General features: G+C 46.0%; 1 long non-coding RNA gene across 1 annotated transcript; it reads right to left on the bottom strand.

Annotated features, from left to right (window-relative positions):
- Positions 1-778: 778 nt before the first annotated feature.
- LOC128848372 (uncharacterized) lies at positions 779-7,421 on the bottom strand. Its single transcript, XR_008447013.1, has 4 exons — positions 6,082-7,421; positions 4,714-4,815; positions 1,196-1,266; positions 779-981 (listed from the first exon to the last, which is right to left on the bottom strand). It is a non-coding gene; the product is annotated as an uncharacterized LOC128848372 (long non-coding RNA).
- Between the last annotated feature and the right edge of the window lie 2,062 nt (positions 7,422-9,483).

Genomic DNA, 9,483 nt, shown 5'->3' with positions numbered 1-9,483 from the left:
TGCGACCCATCACCCCCTTGTCTGATGATATTGGGGACTCTCTGGAACAATCCCCAGTCTACATAGAAACGCCCCTTATTCCCCCCTCCCCGGGATCTGCAGGTCTCCTTTATGCCCATTGACACAGTGGCTTCTACGTACAATGCCTCCTTAATGCTGAGAGAAGCTCCCTGTGCCCAGAGGAAGTGACGACCCCAGCAGCAGGTCTGGGGGATGGGGTGGGGGGGCTGCAGTGCAATCCCTTGATCACTAGAACCCAAGAGCAACTGGAATGCAGCTCTGGGAGAGATTGCCGGGGTTACTCAGGCTAGCAACCCTCCCCTTTTGCAACGAGGTGCAGTTTCCGCCACGCAAACGTGACTATCTTGGCTACTGCTCAGGACTTGCTACTGCCTGGGCCCCGGGGTTGCGAATCATGAGGGATTGGGATTTTTGTCGAAAACACTCACGATTTGCTTCCTCCTTGCACCACCTGGTCCAGGGGTTGCGAATCAGGAGGGATGGGTTTTTGATAGAAAACACTCACCATTTGCTTCCTCCTTGCTAATGTGCCAAATCGATATATTGGATGATTGAGATGTGCTGTTTCACTTTGTGTGTGAGTACGTGAAAAGGGAGGTAAGGTTTGGGGGTACGGAGCCTGCCCATGAGCCCAAGGTGATACCAGAGTGGCCCCTTTGAATTTTTTCATTGGCTTTTATAATTTGCATTATACACGTGGACACAAATACAGAGAATATTTTTTTCAAATAAAAACATTTATTATTATAATCTGGTATATAAATAAAAACAATTCTTTTGGTTGCATTATGTTTTGAACAAGAGGCATTTAAGCATTTTTGTTTGTTTTGTTTTGGTAAAGAAGTGAACTATGCACATTTTTTGCAGTTGTACTCTTTCTCCTCATCAGTCAGGTTTTCTTGATTAGTTCCTTCTGTAATGCAGGGCATATGCCAACCTCTTGCAAGAATCACACTGGACCTTTGATAAGTAACAATTGAGAAAATGAAATTACAGACGTTATAATGTTACACATACTTTGCACTCACTCATGCTATTCCGTCCACATGTCAGCATTACCTAACATATGCCTATCAGCATGATGAAAATGTTTACTGATGTGGAATTTTCACAAGAATCATGATCCTTAGGCAATTTATGGCATTTATTTCTCATACAATTCTATGTTTCTTACCATTGTGCAATCCTCACTTTCCTTTTCACAGTTGACAAGGTTGTAGTATATGCAGTAGTCCTCCATGCTTTCTTAAAAATAAATATAGCGCTATGAAATGATGAATACGTTACGACCAACAATGAAAATGCAAATCTTGATTTATTAATTAATGTCAATATTTTAATCCAGTCACTGGTTTGAACATATCTTTTTTGTCAGTCATATTTTCTCAAATTTTTATTTTACTGCACCTGTATATAAAAATACCCATTTCATGTAACTGGTCAATCAATAGCAATCATTCACCCCATTCAAATTTTTTTGTACTTAAAGATATCATAGAATCATAGAATATCAGGGTTGGAAGGGACCTCAGGAGGTCATCTAGTCCAACCCCCTGCTCAAAGCAGGACCAATTCCCAACTAAATCATCCCAGCCAGGGCTTTGTCAAACCTGATCTTAAAAACCTCTAAGGAAGGAGATTCCACCACTTCCCTAGGTAACCCAGTCCAGTGCTTCACCACCCTCCTAGTGAAAAAGTTTTTCCTAATATCCAACCTAAACCTCCCCCACTGCAACTTGAGACCATTACTCCTTGTTCTGTCTTCTGGTACCACTGAGAACAGTGTAGATCCATCCTCTTTGGAACCCCCTTTCAGGTAGTTGAAAGCAGCTATCAAATTCCCCCTCATTCTTCTCTTCTGCATACTAAACAATCCCAGTTCCTTCAGCCTCTCCTCATAAGTCATGTGCTCCAGCCCCATAATCATTTTTGTTGCCCTCCGCTGGACCCTTTCCGATTTTTCCACATCCTTCTTATAGTGTGGGGCCCAAAACTAGACACAGACTCCAGATGAGGCCTCACCAATGTCGAATAGAGGGGAATGATCACATCCCTCCATATGCTGGCAATGCCCCTACTTATACAGCCCAAAAAGCGGTTAGTCTTCTTGGCAACAAGGGCACACTGTCGACTCATATCCAGCTTCTCGTCCACTGTAACCACTAGGTCCTTTTCTGCAGAACTGCTGCATAGCCATTCGGTCCCTAGTATGTAACAGTGAATGGGATTCTTCCGTCCTAAGTGCAGGACTCTGCACTTCTCCTTATTGAACCTCATCGGGTTTCATTTGGCCCAATCCTCTAATTTGTCCTCTGTATCCTATTCCTACCCTCCAGCGTATCTACCACTCCTCCCAGTTTAGTGTCATTTGCAAACTTGCTGAAAGTGCAATCCATCCCATCCTCCAGATCATTAATGAAGATACTGAACAAAACCGGCCCCAGGACCGACCCTTGGGGCACTCCGCTTGATACCGGCTGCCAACTAGACATGGAACCATTGATCACTACCCACTGAGCCCGACGATCTAGCCAGCTTTCTATTCACCTTATAGTCCTGTCAAGGCTGGATCCCCACTTTGAACTTTAGGGTACAAATGTAGGGGCCTGCATGAAAACTTCTAAGCTTAACTACCAGCTTAGCTCTGGTTCCGCTGCCACCATTTCCCAATTAGATTCCCTCCCTGGGAAGCCCTGAGAAACCTTTCACCAATTCCCTGGTGAATACAGATCCAAACCCCTTGGATCTTAAAACAAGGACAAATTAACCATCCCCCCTCCTTCCTCCCACCAACTCCTGGTGAACACAGATCTAATCCCCTTGGGATCTAAAACAAGGAGAAATTAACCATCCCCCCTCCTTCTTCCCACCAACTCCTGGTGAATCAAGATCCAAACCCCTTGGATCTTAAAAACAAGGAAAAATCAATCAGGTTCTTAAAAAGAAGGCTTTTAATTAAAGAAAAAAAGTAAAAATCATCTCTGTAAAATCAGTATGGAAATTAACCTTACAGGGTAATCAAACTTAAAGAGCTCAGAGGACTCCCCTCTAGTCTCAGGTTCAAAGTACAGCAAACAAAGATAAACACTCTAGTAAAAGGTACATTTACAAGTTGAGAAAACAAAGTAAAACTAACACGCCTTGCCTGGCTATTTACTTACAAGTTTGAAATAGGAGAGACTTGTTTAGAAAGATGTGGAGAACCTGGATTGATGTCTGGTCCCTCTCAGTCCCGAGAACGAACACACTCCCAAACAAAAAACACAGACAAAAGCCTTCCCCCCCCAAGATTTGAAAGTATCTTGTCCCCTTATTGGTCCTTTAGGTCACATGCCAGCCAGGTTACCTGAGCTTCTTAACCCTTTACAGGGAAAAGGATTTTGGAGTCTCTGGCCAGGAGGGATTTTATAGTACTGTACACAGGACAGCTGTTACCCTTCCCTTTATAGTTATGACAAGTCCATTCATCCAGCCCATACTTCTTTAACTTGCCAGCAAGAATACTGTGGGGGACCGTATCAAAAGCTTTGCTAAAGTCAAGGAATAATACATCCACTGCTTTCCCCTCATCCACAGAGCCAGTTATCTCGTTAGAGAAGGCAATTAGGTTAGTAGGCACGACTTGCCCTTGGTGAATTCATGATGACTGTTCCTGATCACTTTCCTCTCCTCTAAGTGCTTCAGAATTGATTACTTGAGGACCTGCTCTATGATTTTCCCAGGGTCTGAGGTGAGGCTGACTGGCCTGTAGTTCCCCAGATCCTCCTTCTTCCCTTTTTAAAAGATGGGCACTACATTAGCCTTTTTCCAGTCATCTGGGACCTCCCTCGATCACCATGAGTTTTCAAAGATAATGGCCAATGGCTCTGCAATCACATCCGCCAACTCCTTTAGCATCCTTGGATGCAGTGCATCTGGCCCCATGGACTTTTGCTTGTCCAGCTTTTCTAAATAGTCCCGAACCACTTCTTTCTCCACAGAGTGCTGGTCACCTCCTCCCCATGCTGTGCTGCCCAGTGCAGCAGCTGGGAGCTGACCTTGTTCGTGAAGACAGAGGCAAAAAAATCATTGAGTACATTAGCTTTTTCCACATCTTCTGTCACTAGGTTGCCTCCTTCATTCAGTAAGGGGCCACACTTTCCTTGACTTTCTTCTTGTTGCTAACATACCTGAAGAAACCCTTCTTGTTACTCTTAACATCTCTTGCTAGCTGCAACTCCAAGTGTGATTTGGCCTTCCTGATTTCACTCCTGCATGCCTGAGCAATATTTTTATACTCCTCCCTGGTCATTGTCCAATCTTCCATTTCTTGTAAGCTTCTTTTTTGTGTTTAAGATCAGCAAGGATTTCACTGTTAAGCCAATCTGGTCACCTGCCATATTTACTATTTTTTCTACACATCGGGATGGTTTGTTCCTGCAACCTCAATAAGGATTCTTTAAAATACAGCCAGCTCTCCTGGACTCCTGTGCTCCTCATGTTATTCTCCCAGGGTATCCTGCCCATCTGTTCCCCAAGGGAGTCAAATAATCAATTATTATTGATTTATAGTCACCATTACAGAACCAAACCTGTGAGATATCCCACTTTAGGGGTATTAAGATAACTGTCTGCTACGTGACATAATTCCATTCTTCCTATTATCTTCACATGTGCCTAATGAGTCCACAGTACATGGTAGAAAGTAATTACCTGACTCCTTCATTGGAAGATTTGCTATATGTCTTCTAAACGCAGTATTAGCCTCTTGTTTTGTTTCTACCGTACTGATGTCTTTGTGCTGCAAATACGTTTCTGCAAACGAACAACACTGATATTTAGAATAAACATCATAATTACCAGAGGTGAAAGTGGGCCGGTCCAGCGTACCGGTAAGAACTGGCCACCGGTAGCGGCCTGTACACAGCTGATGTTACACTTCCGCTGTGGCAGTGCTTTATGCTTTAACGTCGCTGCCCCCTTTATCCCATCTCCCCCCCACCGCATCAGCAGCCCTGCCATAGGGTCCGGCAACGCTGATGGATGCTACTGGCAGAGCCACCGACAATGGGGGAGCGAAAGGGGCCCTGGGTACTAGCAATTTACAAGGGCCTGGTGCTCCTGGCCATTGCAGCAGCAGCTGTCAGCAGGGCCGGCTCCAGCACCAGCCCACCAAGCATGTGCTTGGGGCGGCACCTGGAATGGGGCGGCGCGGCGCTCCGGCCTGAGAGCGGGCCGCGACTGGGCTCGCTGCCCTCCTCGTGGCGCTCCGGCTGCAGGGGAGAGCGGAGCCGCAGCGGGCTTGCCGCCCTCCCCCTGGCGCTCCGGCCGGTCAGGGAGAGCAGAGCCACGGTGGGCTTGCCGCCCTCCCCGCAGCCCGCGGCTCCGCTCTCCCCAGCGGCAAGCCTGCCGCGGCTCCGCTCTCCCCGGCGGCCAGAGCGCTGGGGGGAGAGCGGAGCCGTGGCGGGCTCGCCACCCTCACCCCGGCGCCCTAGCCGGGCTCTCCGCCCTCCCCCCGGCGCTCTGGCCACCGGAGAGAGCAGAGCCGCATCTGGGCTTGCCGCCCTCCCCCCGGCGCTCTGGCCGCCGGGGAGAGCAGAGCCCCGGCCGGGCTCTCTGCCCTCCTCCCAGCGCTCCGGCCGCAAGGGAGAGCGGAGCCGCAGCGGGCTTGCCACTCTCCCCCCGGCGCTCCGGCCGGTTGGGGAGAGCGAAGCCGCGGCGGGCTCGCCGCCCTCCCCCCGGCGCTCCGGCCGGTCGGGAGAGTGGGCCTGCGGCCGGGCTCGGCGCCCTCCCCTGCCGCGCTCCCCGCCAGGGGCGGGGGGCGGCGGGAGGCTTTTTTGCCTGGGGCGGCAAAAAAACCAGAGCCGGCACTGGCTGTCAGGAAGGGCTGGCTGGTGAAATCTGGCCCCCCAGCACTGCACCTTCCGCCGCAGACCTCATCCCTTCTGGGGCCACAAGCCCACCCCACACACCTTGGCAAGGACACCGGTACAGTGCCCACTGGTAATCTCTGGCATTTACTCTCACCCTGGATAATTACACATACATAACAAATGATAATTGCAATTTAGTATTCAATACCTTTAAGATGAGTGGTCCGCAGTTGTGGCCATCATTTTGTCTGGGATGCTGAACAATTTTAGTATTCCAATCAGATGAGGATTTGCTAGTTAATCGTTTGATAAAGTTTCTGGAATTTTTAGAGAGTACATTAGCGGACCGCATAAATGAACTTTGCTTTCCTTTTTTCCCCCCCTCCAGTTTCTGGACATAGATACAAATCCATTCTATCTCTTTTTAATTAATGATCGAAATGATTTATTGCTCACATATATACACACTTGCTTTCATATTATTGTCTCACTCTTACATAATGTATCACCTGATTTGCTGTGCCCCATGTTGATAATAACACATTCTCAATCATGCAACATGCTATTGTTTCGCGTCCACATTCTGTGATGTCATTCCCCAGAGTCAAATCACACAATTTCACTCAAAGTCCATTACTAAGCATATTCAGTACAAGTACATGATGTTTCAATTTTTATTTGTAGCTAACAAGAAGATATTAGTCTCACTATTGTTACATTCCCTTTAAAAAATGTTTCAATGGAACAGTTCATGTCCACTGTAAAAGTAAGAGAGAATCAAGGGAGATTATGCCAGGCTGGGGAAGACGCTTAAGGAAATCGAGGCTCAGATCATCTTCAGTCAGATTCTGCCTGTTCCTAGAGAAGGGCAGCAAAGGGGTGACAGGATTGTGATGATAAATAGTTGGCTAAGGGAGTGGTGCTATAAAGAGAGCTTTGGGATGTATGGCCACTGGGAGGCTTTCGGGGACAGAAAACTGTTCTCACGGGACGGACTTCACCTGAGTAGGGAAGGAAATAGACTTCTGGGAGGAAGGCTGGCTCATCTCATCAAAAGAGCTTTAAACTAGGAATTTGGGGGAGATGGTTGGGAGATGTCCAGTTAATTTCCACACCAGATTATAACATTGAGAGGGAGGACAATGAGATAAGAACGGATATAGCCGGGGGGGACGAGATTGGACATAAGGAGGGGGGGGGGTGGATACTAGACTAATAGGTCATACTAGCAGTACGGTGTCCATACCAAATGGGATAACAAATGTGAGAGAGGCCAAACGGCATAAATTAAGATGTTTATACACCAATGCAAGAAGCCTAGGTAACAAAATGGAGGAATTAGAGCTCCTGGTCCAAGAAATGAAACCAGATATCATAGGAATAACTGAAACGTGGTGGAACAGTAGTCATGACTGGAGTACAGGTATGGAAGGATATGTGCTGTTTAGGAAAGACCGGATCAAAGGTAAAGGTGGGGGAGTAGCGTTGTATGTCAATAATGAGGTAAACTGTAAAGAAATAATAAGTGATGGAATGGATAAGACGGAGTCTGTCTGGGCAATACTCACATTGGGTAAAAGAACTACTAGAGCCTCCCCTGGGATAGTGCTTAGGGTGTGCTATAGACCGCCGGGATCTAGCCTGGATATGGACAGAGAACTCTTTAACATTTTTAGGGAAGTAAATACTAATAGGAACTGTGTAATCATGGGAGACTTTAACTTCCCGGATATAGATTGGGGAACAAATGCTAGTAACAATAATAGGGCTCAGATTTTCCTAGACGTGATAGCTGATGAATTCCTTCATCAAGTAGTTGCTGAACCAACGAGGGGGGATGCCATTTTAGATTTGGTTTTGGTGATTAGTGAGGACCTCATTGAGGAAATGGTTGTAGGGGACAACCTTGGCTCGAGTGATCATGAGCTAATTCAGTTTAAACTAAATGGAAAGATTAACAGAATTAAATCGGAGACTAAGGTTTACGATTTCAAAAGGGCTAACTTTAATAAATTAAGGGAACTAGTTAGGGAAGTGGATTAGACTAACATATTTAGGGATCTAAAGGCAGAAGGCGCCTGGGATTATTTCAAGTTGAAGTTGCAGGAGCTATCGGAGGCCTGTATCCCGAGAAAGGGAAAACGGTTCGCAGGCAGGAGATTTAGACTGAGCTGGATGAGCAAGCGTCTCAAAGGGGTCATTAAGAAAAAACAGAAAGCGTACAGGGAGTGGAAGATGGGAGGGATCAGCAAAGAAACCTACCTTATTGAGTCAGAGCATGTAGAGATGGAGTGAGAAAGGCTAAAAGCCGTGTAGAGTTGGACCTTGCAAGGGGAATTAAAACCAATAGCAAGAGCTTTTATAGCCATATAAATAGGAAGAAAATAAAGAAAGAAGAAGTGGGACCGCTTAAGACTGTAGATGGAGTGGAGATTAAGGATAATCTAGGCATGGCACAATATCTAAATGAATATTTTGCATCGGTATTTAATGAGGCTAATGAAAGGCTGAGGAATAGTAGAAGCGAGACGGATGGGAATAAAGGAGTGGGGATTGACATTACCGTATCCGAGGTAGAAGCCAAACTTGAACAGCTTAACGGGACTAAATCGGGCGGACCAGATGATCTTCATCCGAGAATATTAAAGGAACTGGCGCGAGAAATTGCAAGCCCGTTAGCGATCATTTTTAATTAATCTGTAAACTCGGGGGTGGTACCTTTTGACTGGAGAATAGCTAATGTGGTTCCTATTTTCAAGAAGGGGAAAAAAAGTGACCCAGGTAACTACAGGCCTGTTAGTTTAACATCTGTAATATGCAAGGTCTTGGAAAAAATTTTTGAAGGAGAAAGTAGTTAAGGACCTTGAGGACAATGCCAATTGGGACAAATTACAACATGGTTTTATGAAAGGTAGATCGTGCCAAACCAACCTGATCTCCTTCTTTGAGAAAGTAACAGATTATTTAGATAAAGGAAATGCAGTGGATCTAATATACCTCGATTTCAGTAAAGCGTTTGATACGGTACCGCATGAGGAATTATTGGTTAAATTGGAAAAGATGGGGATCGATATGAAAATCCAGAGGTGGATAAAGAACTGGTTAAAGGGAAGACTGCAGCGGGTCGTACTAAAAGGTGAACTGTCAGGTTGGAGGGAGGTTACCAGTGGAGTTCCTCAAGGTTTAGTTTTGGGTCCGATTTTATTTAATTTATTCATTACTGACCTTGGAACCAAATGTAGGAGTGGGCTGATAAAGTTTGCGGATGACACAAAGTTGGGAGGTATTGCCAATTCGGAGAAGGATCGGGATATCCTGCAGGGAGATTTGGATGACCTTGTAAACTGGAGTAATAGTAATAGGATGAAATTTAATAGTGAGAAGTGTAAGGTTATGCATTTAGGGATAAATAACAAAAATTTTAGTTATAAGCTAGGGACGCATCAGTTGGAAGTAACGGAAGAGGAGAAGGACCTCGGAGTCCTGGTTGATCGCAGGATGACTATGAGTCGGCAATGTGACGTGGCCGTGAAAAAAGCTAATGCGGTCTTGGGATGCATTAGGCAAGGTATTTCTAGTAGGGATAAGGAGGTGTTGGTTCCGTTATACA

This window comes from Malaclemys terrapin, chromosome 13 (genome assembly GCF_027887155.1).
Source record: "Malaclemys terrapin pileata isolate rMalTer1 chromosome 13, rMalTer1.hap1, whole genome shotgun sequence".
Classification (NCBI taxonomy): domain Eukaryota; kingdom Metazoa; phylum Chordata; order Testudines; family Emydidae; genus Malaclemys; species Malaclemys terrapin.
The sequence above is the reverse complement of the archived record's forward strand: the minus strand, read 5'-3'. Positions and strand labels throughout refer to the sequence as shown.